We start from the raw sequence: 11,981 nt of genomic DNA, 5'->3' as shown, positions 1-11,981 counted from the left end.
ACACACACACTCAAAAGAGAAATGAGTATAGGAATGAGTAATACATTCATGGATCATAATCTATCAAATTAAAATACAATCCAGGAAATCTACAGTGTTACTTTTAAAATGCTGTACACATACATACACATTGAGTACGAAGGAGAAAAGCTCTTCCTTATAGTAAAATGCAACATAAGAAACGTGGAAGGAATAACAGAGTGAGGAAAATACCATTGTGCAACTTCTATATAAATAATTGATTCAATTAAAAATCACACATGGTTGCTAAAGATTCTGACAGAAAGTCTAATATGTGTAGGTGTGTTCTTCTGCCCACTACCAAGCAGTTTTCTGACACAAGATACAAATCTGACAACTCAAAACAATTCTGTCAATATTTGCCCAGAGATAGCATCAAGAACCCACAGGTTAAGGGCTCAGTTCTATAAGACTAGCCTCTACTTCAGACACAAATCCCAAGTCTAGGTTATTACCTGTGCTTCTAAATAACTGGTTATGAATCAGAGGTTCCCACAGCCTCTTCCTAGGGCTCTAGTAATTTGTCAGAGCAGTTCACAGGACTCAGGAAACTAGTTTACTCACTGGATTAGCAGTTTAATACAAAGGATATTAAAGTATATGAATCAACAGTCCTTTGAAAGAGGCATGAAGCAGATAAGTGGGCAAAGGTGGAAAGCCTCCTCTCCCTCTCCAAGTATGACATTCTCTCCAAATAGCCAGAACTAATATGCTATTTTTAGTATTTTTATGTCAGTATTGTTTTGCCTTTCCTCTAATGTCACATAATTTTGTTGTTGTTTTTCAGTAGCTAAGTCGTGTCCAACTCTTCGCAAACCCATGGACTGTAGCAAACCAGGACTCTCTGTCCTTCACCATCTCCCGGAGTTTGCTCAAATTTATGTCCGTTGAGTTGCTGATGCTATCTAACATTCTCATCCTCTTCTTCCTCCTCTTCCTTTTGCCTTCTGTCTTTCTCAGCATCAGGGTTTTTGCCAATGAGTCAGCTCTTCCTATCAGGTGGCCAAAGTATTGGAGCTTCAGCTTCAGCATCAGTCCTTCCAGTGAATATTTAGGGTTGATTTACTTTAGGATTGATTTGTTTGCCCTCCTTGCAATCTGAGGGACCATAATGAGTCATCTCCAGCACTATAATCTGAAATCATTACTTCTTCGGCACTCAGCCTTCTTTACAATCCAACTCTCACATCTGTCCATGACTACTGGAAAGATCACAACTTTGATTATACGAAACTTTGCTGGCAAAGTGATATCTTTGCTTTTAAATACTCTTGTCTAGGTTTTCCATAGCTTTCTTTCCAAAGAGTGTCTTTCATTTCACAGCTGCAGTCATCGTCTGCCATGATATTGGAGTCTAAGAAGATAAAATTCGTTTTTTCTTCCACTTTCTTCCTTTCTATTTGCCATGAAGAGATGTCACTGGATACCATGATCTTAGTTTTTTGAATGATGAGTTTCAAGTGAGCTTTTTCACTCTCCTCTTTCACCCTCATCAAGAGGCTCTTCAGTTCCCCTTCACTTTCTGCCATTAGGGTGGTGTCATCTGCATATCTGAGGTTATTGATATTTCTCCCAGTAACTGTGATTCATCCAGCCCAGGATTTCACATGAGGTACTCTACACAGAAGTTAAATAAACAGGGTGACAATATGCAGCCTTGTCATACTACTTTCCCAATTCTGAACCAGTTGGTCCATGTAAGGTTCTAATTGTTACTTCTGGAGCCACATACAGGTTTCTCAGGAGACAGATAAGGTGGTCTCATATTCCCATCTCTTTAAGAATATCCCAGTTCATTGTGATCCACACAATCAAAGGCTTTAGGGTAGTCAATGAAGCAGAAGTAGATGTTTTTCTGGAATTCCCTAGCTTTTTCCATGATCCAAAGAATGTTGGCAATTTGATCTCTGGTTCCTCTCCCTTTTCTAAATCTAGCTTATACATCTGAAAGTTCATGGTTCACATACAGCTAAGGCCTAGCTTGAAGGATTTTGAGCATTACCTTGCTAACATGTGAGATGAACATACTTGTACAGTAGTTTGAATATATACTTTGGCACTGTACTTCTTTGAGAATGGAATGAAAACTGATTTTTTTCCCAATCCTGTGGGTACTGAGTTTTCCAAATTCGTTGGCATACTGAGTTGTAGCACTTTCACAGCATCATCTTTTAGGACTTGAAATACCTCCACTAGCTTTGTTCATAGTAATGCTTCATAAGGCCTACTTGACTTCATACTACAAGGTATCTGGCTCTACATAAGTGACCATACAATTGTGGCCATCGGGGCTATTAAGTAATTTTTTTTTTTTTTGTATAGTTCTGTGTATTCTTGCAACTTCTTCTCAATGTCTTCTACTTATGTTAGGTCCTTACTGTTTCTGTCCTTGATTGTGCCCATCCTAGGATGAAATGTTCCCTTGGTATCTTCAATTTTTTTGAAAACCTCTCTAGTCTTTTCCATCCTATTGATTTCCTCTATTTCTTTGCACTGTTCTTTTAAGAGGCCGTCTTACCTCTCCGTGATATTCTTTGGAACTCTGCATTCAGTTGGGTATACCTTTCCCAATCAATATGTCCTCTTTTGTATTTGAGTTCTTTGATTTACTGACATCACTGTTAAAAAAATATTGAAATTTCCCATGCAGAAACACAAAACATATCACTATTTGTTTATACATTCCTTAATTTCTCTGTGCAATATTTTGTAGTAAGCAGGTCATTTACATATATCATTGTCTATTCATAAATATTGTAATGCTATTATAAATGAGGATGTTTGTTTTAACATTTCATCTTCTGATTTCTCATTGCCAGTACAGAAACATAATTAATTTTTAGATTGACCTTTTATTTTTGAAGTGTTAGTCACTCAGTCATGTCTGATTCTTTGCGACAACATGGACTGTAGCCCACAGGCTCCTCTGTCCATAGGGTTTTCCAGGCAAGAATACTGGAATGGGTAGCTATTCCCTTCAGGGATCTTCCTGACCCGGGGTTGAACCTGGATCTACTGCACTGTAGGCAGATTCTTTACTGTCTAAGTTGCCAGGTAAGCCCATTTTTGTAACCTTATTAAATTCACTTACTGGTTCCAGTTATTTGTGGTCTTTTGTAAATCTTGGATTTCCTGTACATGATCATGTCATCTGAAAATAATGACTATTTAAATTCTTTCCAATAATTTTGTATTTTATCTCACTTTCTTGCCTTATTTCATTGGCTATGATATTAACCAGAATAAGTAAGAATAGATATTGTTGCCTTGTTTCTGATCTTAGAAAGTGTTTAGCCTTTCACTGTTGAATATAATGCTAGTATTTAACAGAGAAAAGGATGAGGAAGATTACTTCTATATACAGTTTACTGATGTTTAACTGTAGAGATTCTAAACTGTGTTACTTTCCTTTGCACTGTTACTGTTTTTGAGAATGACTTCAATATTTCTTAAGCCAATTTAAATAGGAGTTTTCTCTATTGAGAAGTGACAGATTCTAGCTGATATTATGTATTTAATATTAAAAAATGGGTATAATAAATAATGTAGATTCTAAGAGAGAAACATTTGAATCATTAGAGAAAATACACCTACAACTTAACCAAATTAGTTAATCTTAAGAGAAAAAAAACTTTTGGCCCACTCTTGCTTTGTGTGTGTATGTGTGTGTGTGTGTGTGTATGTGTGTGTAGGTATGTGCATTGAGAATGTGGATTTGTAGGAGAAAGGAAAGGACAGTATCATTTGAGTGTCATGAAAATTCAACATCGGCATCAGAATTTTAAGAAGTATACTAATATATACACATATCTTAATGTATACTTATGTATACTAATTATATATGTTATATGAACTTATATCTACATATGTATAATGTGTATCATTATAATAATATACTTGTGCTATATATGTCTAATGTGTATAACAGTAGTGCCTAAAGTGTACTTAATCCAAATATTAATATATAAAAACTTTTAGAATGTGTATATTCTAGGTGTGCTAAGTCAGTTCAGTCGTGTCTGATTCTTTTCAACTCTGTGGACTTTAGCCTACCAGGCTCCTCTGTCCATGAGGTTCTCTAGGCAAGAATATTGGAGGGGGTTGCCATTTCCTCCTCCAGGGGATCTTCCTGACCAAGGGATCAAACCTGTGTCTCATGTCTCCTGCATTGGCAGGCAGGTTCTTTACCACAATACCACCTGGGAAGCCATAGCCACCCGTTCCCCCGAAGATAGATCAATATAATAATGTGAAAAAGTGTAATGGGATACGTAACTTGATTTTAGTCATATGTTTCCTCATTCTGTACATACTGGATGCTTTGGAACAACGTAAAGACCCAAAATATGTTGATGTTTGAAAAGGGTTCAGTAAAGGTGAATGATACTTTGGGAAGCATAAGATTAAGCCTTCCTGTTTGTATTGCTGGGATCTGGCTGTACCATCCCTATACTCTCTCGTATTTAAATAACTAGATAAGCTCTTAAGTAGATTTTAGGCAACTGTCACTTTGTGAATAAGTGTGATAGGTGTAGAAGAGGATAAAAAGGGGATAAAGTGACCAGGCTTACTTAAACAGGGAACAAAAGAAAGGAAAGAGCATGGTCTTGCAGTCTGACCCTAGCAATTAGGACAAGAAATTTATCTTTCCAATTTTATAGCCTCTTCATGTTACATAATAGCATTTAAAATACTTATCTCTATAGGTATGAAAATTAAATAGGATCATATTATTACAAAAATTTTATTCAATAAATGAGTTATTTTATGATTCTAAGAATAGTCTAACATTGAAATAAAAAAATGAAATGTATTAAGAAAATTTTGAGATAAGAAGCAGACAGTTTTAGAAAGAATAAAATGAGATTTGTATCTAACTTAGGCTAGGTTAAATGAAGACTTTTCTAAAAGCCCAGATTTAGTGTATAAAGGGCTTAAAGAATTCAATAATAACAATCATTTTATTATATAGTTATATAAACAAAAATGGTAAGCATCCATATTATTAGTTTGGAATTTAGCTATTCATTGGTTTATTAACATGATTTTGCACTAATTATTTTTTACAGTAATGTAGTAAAATACATATGATTCATGCTTAGCAAAATCCCACAGTCTCTTCACATAAAATATATGTGAAAATCATTAATTACATGTCCAATCCCAATGCACAATTCCTATGGTTCATGCCACCAGACAGGTGAAAATATGAAGTTCAGAGGGAATTCAATGTAACACTGTGGAGGTGAAGGGATGATTAGAAACCAGGGTGAAATGTGCCTCTAAGACCAGATCTGGAATAATCTAAATTCAGAAACATAGCCAAAGAAGAGCAGAGTCAAGCAGTTCAACACACAGGGAGCTGTGATATGAAAGGCAGGTAAGCAGGGTTGGGCAATCTGGGAGACAGCTGAAAGTTCAAGAGTTTTGTGGATAATACCTGTATTACAGAAATTTTTCTATGAGGATTTCTCTGCCAATGGTAAGTCTAAGGTCAGGAGTAGATAGAAAGCAAATTTACATCAGGATCCAAATCACAGAGAAGGAAAATGACAGAAGCTAGTGGTAATTCTGGTTTCTAACCAAATAGGCTATATAAAGTAGATGATAAAAAAGACAGTCATAGCTACTTAAGAAGGGTATTTTGGTAATTCTAGGAGAATTAGATATTCTGTGAAATGTGGTTAAAGATAGACACATTATCTATGTGGTCAAGTTCAAAAGAAGCTTGAGTGTAGGAAGTATTAAATTTCAAGTAGGCACACTTAACTTTCTCTAGGCAAAGACATGGATCATTCTTATAGGGGCAAATCATTACTAAGTGTTTGAACACTTTCAGAAGAAATTCATGATTCTGTGGATGCCACAGGAACACTCTCTGTTGAAGTTATACACTCCAGTTCCATAGAACAGACACATAGAACACTGTACTGTCCCATATATTTTTAAAAAGGGCAAAATAGTAGTGTCCTCAAGAGAAATAATGTAGTGCATTCCAATTAATTAATAGGGAAAATCTTGAAGTTTTCTAGAAATACTTTAAAAGAGAAAAATTATAGTCATATCAATTCAAAGTTTTGAACAATGGAATACTGTCATAAGTAAAGAAAAGTTTTAGAATTATTAATACTGTCTTTTAAAGCTACGTATCATTTACATGTCTTTATAATTTTTTACTTTTAAGGGATGCATCAAACAAATGGATCACAGCTGAGTAATTGAGGACTAGGTTTCAAGGATAGACACTGTTTTACATTGATGAGGTGTATAGAGTATTTTTAGACTTCATGAAGTGCAGCAGATAAGCTTTCATTCATCTGATGACAAACAAGACAAGGAGATATATTTGGGTATTTTAACTTTGCATAACATGTGTGCTCAACCCTTTTCTGTGGAACACTTCATTTAAAACTGATTACAATCACAGCTGCTACAATGATGAAGGGGGTTCCACAAGAGTTCTTTTTCAGGTATAGAGCATGTTACGACATTTTTGTGGAATAGGTTTTTACTTGCTTTCTCATCTTAAAAATTTAGATTACTCATCTATAACCCATTATACTACTGAAGATGGAGATTTATGCCTCAGACAATGTATATATTTTCTGGCAAGAGACTGAAGAGTGACAGCATGCTAGTAGACACTTTTATAGAACTGGTAACACAGGAATAGATTGCAAAGTACTCCTCAATCATATGCAAAAAGCAATCTTAGTAAGCTTGCAAGCAAGGCAAACCTACAAGTTCTGCCACTGCATATAAAAATAACAGATCATGATAGAAATCACAGCTGTTCGGTGGTTGCATTTTTTTCTTAAATCTAGATAAAAAAAATTAACCTTGATTTTATCCATTTTTATGTAAATTTTAATTGAAGAGACAGAAGGTGTTCAAGAATGATATATGCCAGTGGGGATAAAAACCAAAGAAAACACCTCTTGTCCACATGCTGCTATAAATGATAATACTTACATAATTATAAGAAGTGGCCTATGTAAGTCCCGTTCTAAACTGTGTGATTTTAGAAAATATCATACAGAAAATACCAGTTATATTTTTATTTAGTTTCAGTGGACTTCCATAGCTCATACATAATATAAATGAAATGGCATATAGAAAAAAAAAAAAAGAAAAAGAAAAAATTCCTAGTATGAGACAGCTAAACTTCCTAACAGTAGGGATTAAGCCATGAATTATGCATACTACAGGTGTACTTCCTGGAAGTAAAAAGCTTGGAAGCACTCTCCATTATAAAAGCACACTTACATAAAATTCATCCATTGCATAAGCAGTGTTTAGCAAGCCTCAGCACCAACAAAAGAAAAATGGTGGACAAAGAAATTCAGTTCTCAAGTAGCAATAAAAGTTGACAATTGTGGGTACTTAAAAAGTTTCAATCATTGTTTTTTAACATAGCAATTGTCATATATTATTTGACATTCACAATAGCTCTGAGCTGGATAGTATCTTTTTAAATTATTTTTTATTGTGATAGAAACTGCATAACACAAAATTTACCATCTTAACCATTGCTAAGTGTCAAGTTCAGGGGTGTTCAATATATTTACATTGTTGTGGAAGTAATAGCCAAAGCTTTTTCAACTTGCCAAGTTGAAATTCTATACCTATTAAACAACAATTCCTCATCATTTCCTTCTCCAAACCCCTAAAAACCATCATTCTACTTTTTGTTTCTATGAATTTGGCTTCTCCTGATAAGAATGCTCAAACTGGGGTGGTCCTAAGATGGCAGAGGAATAGGATGGGGAGACCACTTTCTCCCCCACAAATTCACTGAAAGAACATTTGATCGCTGAGCAAATTCCACAAAATAACTTCTGAATGCTGGCAGAGGACATCAGGCACCCAGAAAAGCAGCCCATTGTCTTTGGAAGGGAGATGGAGAAGTCTTGAGGCTACTGTAAGAATAAGACTAAAAACCAGAGGCAGGAGGCTTAAGTCCAAATCCTGAGAACACCAGAGAACTCCTGACTCCAGGGAACATTAATCGATAAGAGCTCATCAAAAGCCTCCATACCTATACTGAAACCAAGTACCACCCAAGGGTCAACAAGTTCCAGAGCAAGACATACCATGCAAATTCTCCAGCAACACAGGAACATAGCCCTGATCTTCAATATACAGGCTGCCCAAAGTCACACCAAACCCACTGACATCTCAAAACTCACTACTGGACACTTTATTGCACTCCAGAGAGAAGAAATACAGCTCCACCCACTAGAACACCAACACCAACTTCCCTAACCAGGAAACCTTGACAAGCCACACATCCAACCGCACCCACAGTGAGGAACCTCCACAATAAAGAGGAACCACAAACTGCCAGAATACGGAAAGGCCACCCCAAACACAGCAATATAAACAAGATGAAAAAGCAGAGAAATACTCAACAGGTAAAGGAACAGGATAAATGCCCACCAAACCAAACAAAAGAGGAAGAGATAGGGAATCTACCTGATTAAGAATTCTGAATAATGATACTGAAATGATCCAAAATCTTGAAAACAAAATGGAGTTCCAGATAAATAGCCTGGAGACAAGGATTGAGAAGATGCAAGAAATGTTTACCAAGGACTGTGTCCTCACTTTGGACTTCCCTGGTGGCTCAGATGGTAAAGCATCTGCCTACAATGCGGGAGACCCAGGTTCAATCCCTGGGTTGGGAAGATCTCCTGGAGAAGGAAATGGGAACCCATTCCAGTATTCTTGCCTGGAAAATCCCATGGACGGAAGAGCCTGGTAGGCTACAGTTCATGGGGTCGCAAAAGTCCAGACATGACTGAGAGGCTTCACTTTCATTTTCAGAAGAAATAAAAAAGAGTTAATATATAATGAATAATGCAATAAATGAGATCAAAAACACTTTGGAGGGAACCAACAGTAGAATAACAGAGGCAGAAGATAGGTTAAGTGAGGTAGAAGATAGAATGGTAGAAATAAATGAAGAAGAGAGGAAAAATAAAAAAGAATGAAAAGAAATGAGAACAACCTCAGAGACCTCTGGGACAATGTAAAAGTCCCAACATTCGAATCAAAGGAGTCCCAGAAGAAGAAGACAAAAAGAAAGACCATGAGAAAATACTTGAGGAGATAATAGTTGAAAACTTCTCCCTAAAATGGGGAAGAAAATAGTCACCCAAGTTCAAGAAACCCAGGGAGTCCCAAATAAGATAATCCCAAGGTGAAACACCCCAGGACACATATTAATCAAATTAACAAAGATCAAACACAAAGAACAAATATTAAAAGCAGCAAGGGAAAAACAACAAATAATACACAAGGGGATTCCCATAAGGATAACAGCTGATCTTTCAATAGAAACTCTTCAGGCCAGAAGGGAATGGCAGGACATACTTAAAGTGATGAAAGTGAAAAACCTACAGCCCAGATTACTGTACCCAGCAAGGAGCTCATTCAAATATGAAGGAGAAATCAAAAGCTTTACAGACAGGCAAAAGCTGAGAGAATTCACCACCACCAAACCAGCTCTCCAACAAATGCCAAATGATCTTCTCTAGACAGGAAACACAAAAAGGGTATATAAATTCGAACCCTAAACAATAAATTAAATGGCAACGGGATCATACTTATGAATAATTATCTTAAATATAAATGGGTTGAATGCCCCAACCAAAAGACAAAGCCTGGCTGAATGGATACAAAAACAAGACCCCTATATATGTTGTCTACAAGAGACGCACCTCGAAACAAGGGACACACACAGACTGAAAGTGAAGGGCTAGAAAAAGTTATTCCATGCAAATAGAGACCAAAAGAAAGCAGGAGTAGCAATACTCATACCAGATAAAATAGACTTTAAAACAAAGGCTGTGTAAAGAGACAAAGAAGGACACTATATAATGATCAAAGGATCAATCAAAGAAGAAGATATAACAATTATAAATATATATATGCACTCAACATAGGAGCACCGCAATATGTAAGACAAAGTATGAAAGGGGGAATTAACAATAATACAATAATAGTGGGAGACTTTAATACCCCACTCACACCTATGGATAGATCAACTAAATAGAAAATTAACAAGGAAACACAAGCTTTAAATGATACAATAGACCAGTTAGACCTAATTGATATCTATAGGACATTTCACCCCAAAACAATGAATTTCACCTTTTTCTCAAGTGCACAGGGAGCCTTCTTCAGGATCGATCACATCCTGGGCCATAAATCTAGCTTAGTAAATTCAAAAAAAATTGAAATCACTCCAAACATCTTTTTTGACCACAATGCAGTAAGATTAGATGTCAATTACAGGAGAAAAACTATTAAAAATTCCAACATATGGAGGCTGAACAACACGTTTCCTGAATAACCAACAAATCACAGAAGAAATAAAAAAAATCAAGATATGCATAGAAACAAATGAAAATGAAAACACAACAACCCCAAACCTATGGGACACTGTAAAAGCTGTGCTAAGGGGAAGGTTCATAGTAATACAGGCCTACCTCAAGAAACAAGAAAAAAGTCAAATAAATAACCTAACTCTATACCTAAAGCAACTAGAAAAGGAAGAAATGAAGAACCTCAGGGTTAGCAGAAGGAAAGAAATCTTAAAAATTAGAGCAGAAATAAATCCAAAAGAAACAAAAGAGACCATAGCAAAAATCAACAAAGCCAAAAGCTGGTTCTTTGAGAAGATAAATAAAATTGACAAACCATTAGCCAGACTCATAAAGAAACAAAGGGAGAAGAATAAAATCAACAAAATTAGAAATGAAAATGGAGAGATCACAACTGACAACACAGAAATGCAAAGGATCATGAGACTACCATCAGCAACTATATGCCAATAAAGTGGACAACTTGGAAGAAATGGACAAATTCTTAGAAAAGTACAACTTTCCAAAACTGAACCAGGAAGAAATAGAAAATCTTAACACACCCATCACAAGCATGGAAATTGAAACTGTAATCAGAAATCTTCCAGCAAACAAAAACCTAGGTCCAGATGGCTTCACAGCTGAATTCTACCAAAAATTTAGAGAAGAACTAACACCTATCCTACTCAAACTATTCCAGAAAATTGCAGAGGAAGGTCAACTTCCAAACTCATTCTATGAGGCCACCATCACCCTAGTACCAAAACCTGACAAAGATGCCACAAAAAAGAAAACTACAGGCCAATATCACTGACAAACATAGATGCAAAAATCCTTAACAAAATTCTAGCAAACAGACTCCAACAACATATTAAAAAGATCACACATCATGACCAAGTGGGCTTTACCCCAGGGATGCAAGGATTCTTCAATATCTGCAAATCAATCAGTGTAATATACCACATTAACAAATTGAAAGATAAAAACCATATGATTACCTCAATAGATGCAGAGAAAGCCTTTGACAAAATTCAACATCCATTTATGATAAAAAAAAAAAAGAAACCCTCAAGAAAGCAGGAATGGAAGGAACACACTTCCACATAATAAAAGCTATATGTGACAAACCCACAGAAAACATTATCCTCAATGGTAAAAAATTGAAAGCATTTCCCCTAAAGTCAGGAACAAGACAAGGTTGCCCACTCTCACCATTACTATTCAACATAGTTTTGGCCACAGCAATCAGAGCAGTAAAAGAAATAAAAGAATCCAGATTGGAAAAGAAGAAGTAAAACTCTCACTGTTTGCAGATGACATGATCCTCTACATAGAAAACTCTAAAGACTCCACCAGAAAATTACTAGAGCTAATCAATGAATATAGTAAAGTTGCAAGGTATAAAATTAACTCACAGAAATCCCTTGCATTCCTATACACTAACAATGAGAAAACAGAAAGAGAAATTAAGGAAACAATTCCATTCACCATTGCAACAGAAAGAATAAAATACTTAGGAATATATCTACCTAAAGAAACAAAAGACCTATATATATAAAACTATAAAACATTGGTGAAAGAAATCAAAGAGGA

At 35.7% G+C, this 11,981-nt stretch overlaps 1 non-coding gene across 1 annotated transcript; it reads left to right on the top strand.

The window, feature by feature from the left end:
• Positions 1 to 8,636: 8,636 nt before the first annotated feature.
• Positions 8,637 to 8,708, top strand: TRNAC-ACA (transfer RNA cysteine (anticodon ACA)). Its single transcript has one exon. It is a non-coding gene; the product is annotated as a tRNA-Cys (tRNA).
• The last annotated feature ends 3,273 nt before the right edge of the window (positions 8,709 to 11,981 follow it).

This window comes from Bos javanicus, chromosome 4 (genome assembly GCF_032452875.1).
Source record: "Bos javanicus breed banteng chromosome 4, ARS-OSU_banteng_1.0, whole genome shotgun sequence".
NCBI classification, from domain to species: Eukaryota; Metazoa; Chordata; class Mammalia; order Artiodactyla; family Bovidae; genus Bos; species Bos javanicus.
The sequence above is the reverse complement of the archived record's forward strand: the minus strand, read 5'-3'. Positions and strand labels throughout refer to the sequence as shown.